The sequence below is a fragment of the Salvelinus fontinalis genome, chromosome 20, assembly GCF_029448725.1.
Source record: "Salvelinus fontinalis isolate EN_2023a chromosome 20, ASM2944872v1, whole genome shotgun sequence".
Lineage (NCBI taxonomy): Eukaryota > Metazoa > Chordata > Actinopteri > Salmoniformes > Salmonidae > Salvelinus > Salvelinus fontinalis.
Window position 1 is genome coordinate 36,699,576 of NC_074684.1, and position 11,452 is coordinate 36,711,027.

Consider the following 11,452-nt stretch of genomic DNA (forward strand, 5'->3'; position numbering starts at 1 on the left):
TTCTGGTCTCATCTGACCAGAGCACCTTCTTCCAATCATAATTTAAAGCGCGTTTGGCAAACTCCAAGCGCTTGCGTCTGTGTCTTGTGGTCAGAAAGGGCTTTCTTCTGGCAACCCTTCCAACGAACCTGTGGTTGTGGAGGTGGCGTCTGTGTCTTGGGGTAAGAAAGGGCTTTCTTCTGGCAACCCTTCCAGAGAGCCTGTGGTTGTGGAGGCGGCGTCTGATGGTGCTTTTTGAACCCTGGTGACCCCAAGACGACACCAAGGCCTGCAATTCTTTCACAGTGATTCTTGGGGATTTTGTTGCTTCTCTCGCGATCTTCCCGTGAAAAACCGTGACGTTTTCAACTGTTCCATATCTTTAGAATGTTTTAATAATTGCCCTGACAGTGCTCAGTGGTATATTCAATCGTTTGTGGATCTTCTTGTAGCCATTACCAGATTAATGAAGGTCTACGACCATCTGTCCATTTTGAACTGCCAGTTCTTTTCTTTTCTTCATGGTGTTGGATGACAAAGGGATATTGATGCCTGTTACCTCATTTTTATACCCTAGTGAAACAGGAAGTGATGTAATGGCTCAATATAGTTCCTTAACACTTAGATAAACTTCAATAAGTGGAATTTAATTCCTGCTTTAATGTTGGTAGATGTTATTTACAATAATATTTAAGGATGCCATTAATTGTGAAACCTTGATTTGGAGGACATTGATATTTAATTAAATCAATAAATTATTTTGTTGGGTTCCATTGAAACATTAATAAAGTACAGTATTTCTCACATGTTGGTATTTTGAGTTTCTCTCTATAATTATATTGTTTATATATTTGTTTAAGTATTGTTTGTGCATTGCCAGTCAGGGGTGCCAGTCATTTTGGTGCCCACTGTATATACAATACAAAATCTGTGTGTGTATGTAACGCTCGACGGAAGGATGAGACCAAGGTGCAGCGTGGTACGTGTTCATGCTTCTTTATTAAAACCGAACACCAAACAAAACAACGATAGACGGCTGTCCCTGATTGAGAAGCATACCCGGCCAAAACATAGAAACACAAATCATAGAAATAAAGAACATAGAACGCCCACCCAAATCACACCCTGACCAAACCAAATAGAGACATCAAAAGGCTCTCTAAGGTCAGGGTGTGACAGTGTAGTGTGTTTTATCATGTGTGTCTGTTCCTGTGTGTGTGTCTTCACAGTCCCCGCTGTTCCATAAGGTGTATTTTAATCTGATTCTACTGCTTACATCAGTTACCTGTTGTAGTTCCATGTAGTCATGGTTCTATGTAGTACTGTGTGCCTCCCGTAGCCTGTTCTGGACTTGGGGACTGTGAAGAGACCTCTGGTGGCATGTTTTGTGGGGTATGCATGGATGTCCGAGCTGTGTGATAGTAGTTTAAACAGACTCCTCGGTGTATTCAGCTTTTCAACACTTCTTACAAAAACAAGTAGTGATGAAGTCAATCTCTCCTCCACTTTGAGCTAGGAGAGATGGACATGCATATTATAAATATTAGTTCTCTGTGTACATTTAAGGGCCAGCCGTGCTGCCCTGCACTGAGCCAATTGTAATTTTCTGAGGTCCCTCTTTGTGGTACCTGACCACATGACTCAACAGTAGTTCAGGTGGAACAAAACTAGGGCCTGTAGGACCTGCCTTGTTGATAGTGTTGTTAAGAAGGCAGAGCAGCACTTTATTATGGACAGACTTCTCCCCATCTTAGCTACTGTTGTATCAATATGTTTTGACCATGACAGTTTACAATCCAGGGTTACTCCAAGCAGTTTAGTCATCTCAACTTGCTCAATGTCCACATTATTTATTACAAGAGTTAGTTGAGGTTTAGGGTTTAGTGAATGATTTGTCCCAAATACAATGCTTTAAGGACTAACGTATTCCTTGCCACCAATTCTGAAACTAACTGCAGTTCTTTGTGAAGTGTTACAGTGATTTCACTCGCAGTAGTATCTGACGTGTATAGTGTTGAGTCATCCGCATACAGAGACACACTGGCCTTACTCAGCATGTCATTAGTAAAGATTGATTGAAAAAAGTAAGGGACCTAGACAGCTACCCTGGGGAATGCCTGACTCTACCTGGATGATGTGTTCCTTAACCTTGTCAAACATTACAGGAAAAGAATCCATGCTGTTATCCTTGCCAGAGGTGGTGGCACTAAGTACTAAATGAGGAGTGCCAATAATTATGAAACCATGATTTTGGTTAAATCTATTATGTATTAAATAATTGTATGATTTTGTTGGGTTCCATTGAAACATTAATAAAGTACAGTATTTCTCACATGTTGGTATTTTGAGTTTCTCTCTATAATTATATTGTTTATATATTTGTTTAAGTATTGTTTGTGCATTGCCAGTCAGGGGTGCCAGTCATTTTGGTGCCCACTGTATATACAATACAAAATCTGTGTGTGTATGTAACGCTCGACGGAAGGATGAGACCAAGGTGCAGCGTGGTACGTGTTCATGCTTCTTTATTAAAACCGAACACCAAACAAAACAACGATAGACGGCTGTCCCTGATTGAGAAGCATACCCGGCCAAAACATAGAAACACAAATCATAGAAATAAAGAACATAGAACGCCCACCCAAATCACACCCTGACCAAACCAAATAGAGACATCAAAAGGCTCTCTAAGGTCAGGGTGTGACAGTGTAGTGTGTTTTATCATGTGTGTCTGTTCCTGTGTGTGTGTCTTCACAGTCCCCGCTGTTCCATAAGGTGTATTTTAATCTGATTCTACTGCTTACATCAGTTACCTGTTGTAGTTCCATGTAGTCATGGTTCTATGTAGTACTGTGTGCCTCCCGTAGCCTGTTCTGGACTTGGGGACTGTGAAGAGACCTCTGGTGGCATGTTTTGTGGGGTATGCATGGATGTCCGAGCTGTGTGATAGTAGTTTAAACAGACTCCTCGGTGTATTCAGCTTTTCAACACTTCTTACAAAAACAAGTAGTGATGAAGTCAATCTCTCCTCCACTTTGAGCTAGGAGAGATGGACATGCATATTATAAATATTAGTTCTCTGTGTACATTTAAGGGCCAGCCGTGCTGCCCTGCACTGAGCCAATTGTAATTTTCTGAGGTCCCTCTTTGTGGTACCTGACCACATGACTCAACAGTAGTTCAGGTGGAACAAAACTAGGGCCTGTAGGACCTGCCTTGTTGATAGTGTTGTTAAGAAGGCAGAGAAGCACTTTATTATGGACAGACTTCTCCCCATCTTAGCTACTGTTGTATCAATATGTTTTGACCATGACAGTTTACAATCCAGGGTTACTCCAAGCAGTTTAGTCATCTCAACTTGCTCAATGTCCACATTATTTATTACAAGAGTTAGTTGAGGTTTAGGGTTTAGTGAATGATTTGTCCCAAATACAATGCTTTAAGGACTAACGTATTCCTTGCCACCAATTCTGAAACTAACTGCAGTTCTTTGTGAAGTGTTACAGTGATTTCACTCGCAGTAGTATCTGACGTGTATAGTGTTGAGTCATCCGCATACAGAGACACACTGGCCTTACTCAGCATGTCATTAGTAAAGATTGATTGAAAAAAGTAAGGGACCTAGACAGCTACCCTGGGGAATGCCTGACTCTACCTGGATGATGTGTTCCTTAACCTTGTCAAACATTACAGGAAAAGAATCCATGCTGTTATCCTTGCCAGAGGTGGTGGCACTAAGTACTAAATGAGGAGTGCCAATAATTATGAAACCATGATTTTGGTTAAATCTATTATGTATTAAATAATTGTATGATTTTGTTGGGTTCCATTGAAACATAAATAAAGTACAGTATTTCTCACATGTTGGTATTTTGAGTTTATCTCTATAATGATATTGTTTATATATTTTAAAGTATTGTTTGTGTATTGCCAGTCAGGGGTGCCAGTAATGTTGGAGCCCACTGTGTGTGGTAGAAGAGTAGAGGCCTGAAGGAACACACTTAATGTGTTGTGAAAAGTGTTATGAAATGTAATGTCATGTAATATTTTAAAATTGTACATAACTGCCTTAATGTTGCTGGACACCAGGAAGAGTAGCTGCTGCCTTGGCAGGAACTAATGGGAATCCTTAATAACTACAAAATAAGGAGAAGCGATATTAGCCCCATTGCTCATTGTGTCAGTGTTGAAAGTGAAACAGTAACACACAGTAAAGTCACGACACAATTTCTCAGCCAGGAAATTACAGCACGCTCGTTCAGACTCCACACCACACTGAAGAATTCTGGGAATATGAGATACGGGGCAGATCTCAATTGTATAAACCTCATGTTCTCACAAATCAACTCCTTCTCAAAACCCACTGGAGGAGAAGGTCACAGGGGAGGGGACCTTTAGCTTTCTCATCCAATGGGTTCTGAGAAGGAGTCGAGGAGAGAGGAGAGGACGCAAAGAGAATGCAATTGAGATCTTCCCATGGTCTCCATGTATGTAGGTTACCCCTTTTATTGCTGTCCATTTTTCAATTCACAAGCCTCCTTTAGGGAGACCGTGGGGACACCCTAAATGACACCCTGTTCCCTTATATACCGTGGTACACTACTTTTAGTGGTCAAAAGCAGTGCACTATGTAGGGCCCTCAAACGCAACTTTTTCCCCCCATTGTTCCCCTCTAATCAGGGACTGATTTAGACCTGGGACACCAGGTGGGTGATTCCACTCTATTCAGGGACTGATTTAGACCTGGGTCACCAGGTGGGTGATTCCCCTGTAATCAGGGACTGATTTAGACCTGGGACACCAGGTGGGTGATTCCCCTCTAATCAGGGACTGATTTAGACCTGGGACACCAGGTGGGTGATTCCCCTCTAATCAAGGACTGATTTAGACCTGGGACACCAGGTGGGTGATTCCCCTGTAATCAGGGACTGATTTAGACCTGGGTCACCAGGTGGGTGATTCCCCTCTATTCAGGGACTGATTTAGACCTGGGACACCAGGTGGATGTAATTAATGATCTGGTAGAACAGAGTACCAGCAGGCTCTGGAACTGGTAGGGTCAGAGTTGAATACCCCTGGTATAAGGAATAGGGTGCCATTTGGGATGCAGTCAGCAGGACTGATCAGGCCACTCGGTGACAGTGCAGTGGATGGGGAACATGACCTGCACCGAGCACCACCTCTGATAGGCTACTGTAGATTCTAGAACACATCATCTGGGGTCTCCTGACCTGCACCGAGCACCACCTCTGATAGGCTACTGTAGATTCTAGAACACATCATCTGGGGTCTCCTGACCTGCACCGAGCACCACCTCTGATAGGCTACTGTAGATTCTAGAACACATCATCTGGGGTCGCCTGACCTGCACCGAGCACCACCTCTGATAGGCTACTGTAGATTCTAGAACAAATCATCTGAAGTGCTGCCACGGTGATGGAGCCAGGTACTTTACCTCAATGGGGCTTCAGAGTTCAAGACAAAGGCTGATTTTTATTTTATTTTTTATTATTGAAATGTTCTATTCTTTTCAGACAGCCCGACATTTCTGTACTCTTGTGTTTTACAGGAAACTCATGCAGGATAATTTGAGAATTTATCTTAACAAAGGCATTCTCTAACAGTCAAGTAGGCCTACATTTGTATATTTTTTGTCATTTAGCAGAAACTCTTATCAATAGTAAACACATTTAAAAAACAAAGCAAGGGCAAAAATGACAACAGTTGAAATTGAACTTAGACTCAGCGATATGATGTAAATGCAGAAAGTCAAACAGCATAGTGGGTCAATATCAGCAACAACTAAGTGTTGAATGGCAAGGGCAACTTGTCTGCTGTTTTGGGCAGGTACCTACAACACTCTAAGGGCCTGATTCCAAGCAGAGTTAAGTGCGCGTAAATGGAGCGTAATTCCCCATTTTTGCACTATTCTCACCCTGAACTTAAGCATGAGAATGGCGTGCAATTCACCCGCTATTCACCCTCTATTTACCCACTATTCACCCGCTATTCACACGCTATTTACCTGCTATTCACCCGCTATTCACACGCTATTTACCTGCTATTCACCCGCTATTCACACGCTATTTACCTGCTATTCACCCGCTATTCACCTGCTATTTACCCGCTATTCACCCGCTATTCACCCGCTATTTACCCGCTATTTACCCGCTATTCACCTGCTATTTACCTGCTATTTACCTGATAGCCACCCGCTATTCACCTGCTATTTACCCGCTATTCACCCGCTATTCACCCGCTATTCACCCGCTATTCACCTGCTATTTACCCGCTATTCACCCGCTATTCACCCGCTATTCACCCGCTATTCACACGCTATTTACCTGCTATTCACCCGCTATTCACACGCTATTTACCTGCTATTCACCCGCTATTCACCTGCTATTTACCTGCTATTCACCCGCTATTCACACGCTATTTACCCGCTATTCACCTGCTATTCACCTGCTATTTACCTGCTATTCACCCGCTATTTACCCGCTATTCACCTGCTATTCATCTGATATTCACCTGCTATTCGTTATTGGTGGAGATCGAATAAATGAATGTGTGTCTATGTAACAGTATAACTTTAAACCGTCCCCTCGCCCCGACACGGGCGTGGTGATGTGGTGATCAATGGTATCAAAAGCAGCACTAAGGTCTAGGAGCAGGAGGACAGATGCAGAGCCATCATCTGACACCATTAAAAGGTCATTTACCATCTTCACTAGTGCAGTCTCCGTGCTATGATGGGGTCTACAACCAGACTGAAGTGTTTCATATACATTGTTTGTCTTCAGGAAGGCAGTGAGTTGCTGCACAACAGCTTTTTCAAAAAACTTTGAGAGGAATGGGAGATTCGATATAGGCCGATAATTTATTATATTTTCCGGGTCAAGGTTTGGCTTTTTCAAGAGAGGTTTTGTTACCGCCATTTTTAGTGCGTTTGGTACACATCCGGTGGATAGGGAGTCGTTTATTATGTTCAACATAGGAGGGCCAAGCACAGGAAGCAGCTCTTTCAGTAGTTTAGTTGGAATAGGGTCCAGTATGCAGCTTGAAGGTTTAGAGGCCAAGAGGCACAAAACCCACTGAGTCGATGATGGCACCGAAAGCCTTTTGGAGTGGGTCTGTGGACCTTTCCATGTGAATATTAAAGTCACCAAAAATGTGAATATTATCTGCCATGACTACAAGTCCGATAGGAATTCAGGGAACTCACTTAGCAACGCTGTATACGGCCCAGGAGGCCTGTAAACAGTAGCTATAAAAAGTGATTGAGTTGGCTGCATAGATTTCATGACTAGAAGCTCAAAAGACGAAAACACAGTCATTTTTCTTCTAAATTGAAATTTGCTATCGTAAATGTTAGCAACACCACCGCCTTTGCGGGATGCACGGGGGATATGGTCACTAGTGTAACCAGGAGGTGAGGCCTCATTTAACACAGTAAATTCATCAGGCTTAAGCCATGTTTCAGAAAGGCAATCACATCAAGATTATGATCCGTGATTAGTTCATTGACTATAACTGCCTTGGAAGTGAGGGATCTAACATTAAGTAGCCCTATTTTAAGATGTGAGATTTCACAATCTCTTTCAATAATGACAGGAATGGAGGTCTTTATTCCGCCATGTTTAGTTTTGCCCAACCTAGATCGAGGCACAGACACGGTCTCAATGGGGATAGCTGAGCTGACTACACTGACTGTGCTAGTGGCACACTCCATTAAGCTAGCAGGGTGGCTAACAGCCTGCTGCCTGGCCTGCACCCTATCTCATTGTGGAGCTAGAGGAGTTAGAGCCCTGTCTATGTTCATAGATAAGATGAGAGCACCTCTCCAGCTAGGATGGAGTCCATCACTCCTCAGCAGGCCAGGCTTGGTCCTGTTTCTGGGTGACTCCCAGAAAGAGGGCCAATTATCTACAAATCCTATATTTTTTTTTTTGGGGGGGGGGGGCATAAAAGAGTTATCAACCAGCGATTGAGTTGTGAGACTCTGCTGTAGAGCTCATCACTCCCCCTATCTGGGAGGGGGCCAGAGACAATTACTCGATGCCGACACATCTTTCTAACTGGTTTACACGCTGAAGCCATGTTGCGCTTGGTGACCTCTGACTGTTTCATCCTAACATCGCTGGTGCCGACGTGGATAACATTATCCCTATACTCTCTACACTCGCCAGTATGAAGGTGTGTTGGAGGTGTGTCTACAGATACACCATATTTAAAATTTTCGCCTAAAATGACATACCTAAATCTAACTGCCTGGAGCTCAGGCCCTGAAGCAAGGATATGCAAGTTTGTGAAAATATGAAAGGAATATAGGAGAATATAGCACATTAGATCTTGTGAAAGATAATATATTAAAAAAAAATAATAATAAATTGTACCATCATCTTTGAAATGCAAGAGAAAGGCCATAATGTATTATTCCAGCCAGGTGCAATTTAGGTTTTGGCCACTAGATGGCATCAGTGTATGTGCAACGTTTTAGACTGATCTAATGAACCATTGCATTTCTGTTCAAAATGTATCAAGACAGCCCAAATGTGCCTAATTTCTTTATTAATAACTTTTCATGTTCAAAACTGTGCACTCTCCTCAAACAATAGCATGGTATTCTTTCACTGTAATATCTACTGTAAATTGGACAGTGCAGTTAGATTAACAATAATGTAATCTTTCTGCCAATGTCAGATATGTCTATGTCCCGGGAAATGTTCTTGTTACTTACGACCTCATGCTAATCACATTAGCCTACGTTAGCGGAACCGTCCCGCAGGTGACCCACCAATCCTGAAGAAGTTGTTTAATGAAGGTGTGGTGGAGGCGTGTCCACAGATACACCATATTAATGAAGGTGTGTTGGAGGCGTGTCCACAGATACACCATTAAATGAAGGTGTGGTGGAGGCGTGTCCACAGATACACCATATTAATGAAGGTGTGGTGGAGGCGTGTCCACAGATACACCATATTAATGAAGGTGTGGTGGAGGCGTGTCCACAGATACACCATATTAATGAAGGTGTGTTGGAGGCGTGACTAGACTTAATTCCCTAATAATTTCACCACCTTTAACTAGTGAGGAAACCATGAATAAGGTCTAGCAAACCTACCAGTTCTAAGTGGAGAAAGCATCTACTTAATTGTTTTCTGACAGAAATAACACCATTCTGAGTGCACTGTCATTTACAACTTGATAACAGCTATTGATAAGCGCTAGGTAAATGAGTCTTCCGTTTGGATAAGGGGATTGTGAATATAAATGACACTTGTTTTTTTAGATCTGACCTTAAAAATCGCTGGAGACAAATGTGAAACCAGTCATATGGCAGCAAACTGAAGCTTTCCCACTGAAGCTTTCCCACTGTAAACTTTCCCACTGTAAAGTTTGAAAAGCTGTGTCATGAGCAGAATTTACATTTTAAAGGCCTTTTTAACTTGCAGGGATAGTCACTCTCATATGTCTTAATTATAGACGACCCTGACTTTGTTTCCTCATCATGTTAAATATGAGTCACTTTCAGTATCGGAGGTCAGTAGGCTAATAACCACACATATTCAACTGTCAATTTAATGTTATAGTTCCCTTCAAATTGTTATAGCCTACATTATCATTCCATTTACCTTAATTTGCTTCCTCTGTAAAACGCCGTCACGGCCGTGTGGTAGTTGCTGAGGATCATTAGTAACAATGAATAATATATTTTTTAAAGACACCAAGGCTAATTCAATCAGTTATGGAGCGGAGAGCAGACCAAACAGAAACAGTCTGAACCCGACGCTTGGTGCAATACTTGGCCGTGTCCTCACGGTTCCATGGTTAGTGCAGGCAATAGACGAGGGTATAGCCTGCTATTGTACACTATTCTCCCTATTAGAATTCTACGCACACTAATCTCCCCACATTCCCATGGGTTAAAGAACTGAATGTGGCACGTGTCAAAATGAATCAAACCACCGTTTTCCTTTTCTTTCATTTATAAACCCATTTATGATTCCTACTTTCCTAACCCTGAATAATCTACAATATTAGTATTTAAATATATCAGTTGGTGCTGAAAAGGAGATGAAAGGATGTCATCTAAATATATGCATATTCATTGATCTCTTATATTCTGAACCATTTTCTATTGAGTCTGTTGACAAAAATCAAATTAAAAGGTACATTGTATTTAAAGGGATGGCTTAATATGAATGTACTGAAAACCCTGTTGAATGAAAACTCCACGGTGAAAATCTGTTGGCCAGCAAGTGGGAGGATTTTCAGCGGTCTAATTACACTTATTTAGCAAGAGGACCATGCCTGCAAAACCCCTTACCTTGGTATTCAGATATGCCTTTAACAACTGAGAAGAGCATAGGAAAGGCTTGCATAAGAAAAGGTGTAATTTCCTAAAGTCTGATTCGGGCCCTAACAGTGCGAAGAAATCCGTACACATGCTCAGATACAGTTGAGTGACTGTGTGTGAGAGAGAAGTCTTGCATCTCACTCATCTCACTGTCTGCGGTGCTGCTCGTGTCAATGTAATTTAATTTGGTTGGTTGTTTTCCTCATCTCACCGGTAACATGATTCATTAAAACCCATGAAGCTAAACAGCCTCCTAGAGTGTCTCTCATAAAGCTGGACGAGAGAGACTCTCATAAAAGTATTCCTGAACTACGGCTGTATGACCGAGGAAGCACAGACCACCGGTTCCTTAAAACGTAAGCTTAAAGGGATATTTCGGGATTTTGGCAATAATGCCTTTTTCTACTTCCCCATTTTCAGATGAACTAAAGTGGACACCATTTTTATGCCTGTGTCCAGTACGAAGCAAGTTAGAGGTGGTTTTGTGAGCCGATGCTAACTAGCATTAGCGCAATGACTGGAAGTCTATGGGTATCTGCTAGCATGCTAGTCATTATGCTAATGCTAGTTAGCAACTTCCTTCATACTGGACACGGAGAAATAAAAATGGTATCCATGATGAGTTCATCTGACTCTGGGTCAGTAGAAAAAGGGCCTCATCTGCCCTCTGATACCACAAGCATATTGCCGTTCATGTACTCTGCAGCGTCTCCAAGGTAACAAACACATACTAGTAATAAATAAAGATATTGTTTTACCAATACACTCACAAGACATGATACTAAAACAGGTTTTCATTCCCCAGTCTGACTAGACACTTCCAGGTGTGTTTCACCATATACGGTCCCTACAGCTCATAACCCATCTTCCTGTAGTAGTTCCTAGTTCCCACACCTGAAAACACAGACACATGTGATACGGTATATTACAGAATATTCTAAACATTGTGTAGCATGACAATGAACAAACAGAGAGGCATTAGAAATGACAGACTGGACCATCCGTCTCCTCGGCATGGAGGAGAGAGAGAGAGAAATATAGTTCCACCTGAGATGACGACTAGTTTCCCGGAGCCGTGTTCCTCTCTTGCGATCCACTCTGCTTCCATCAGCA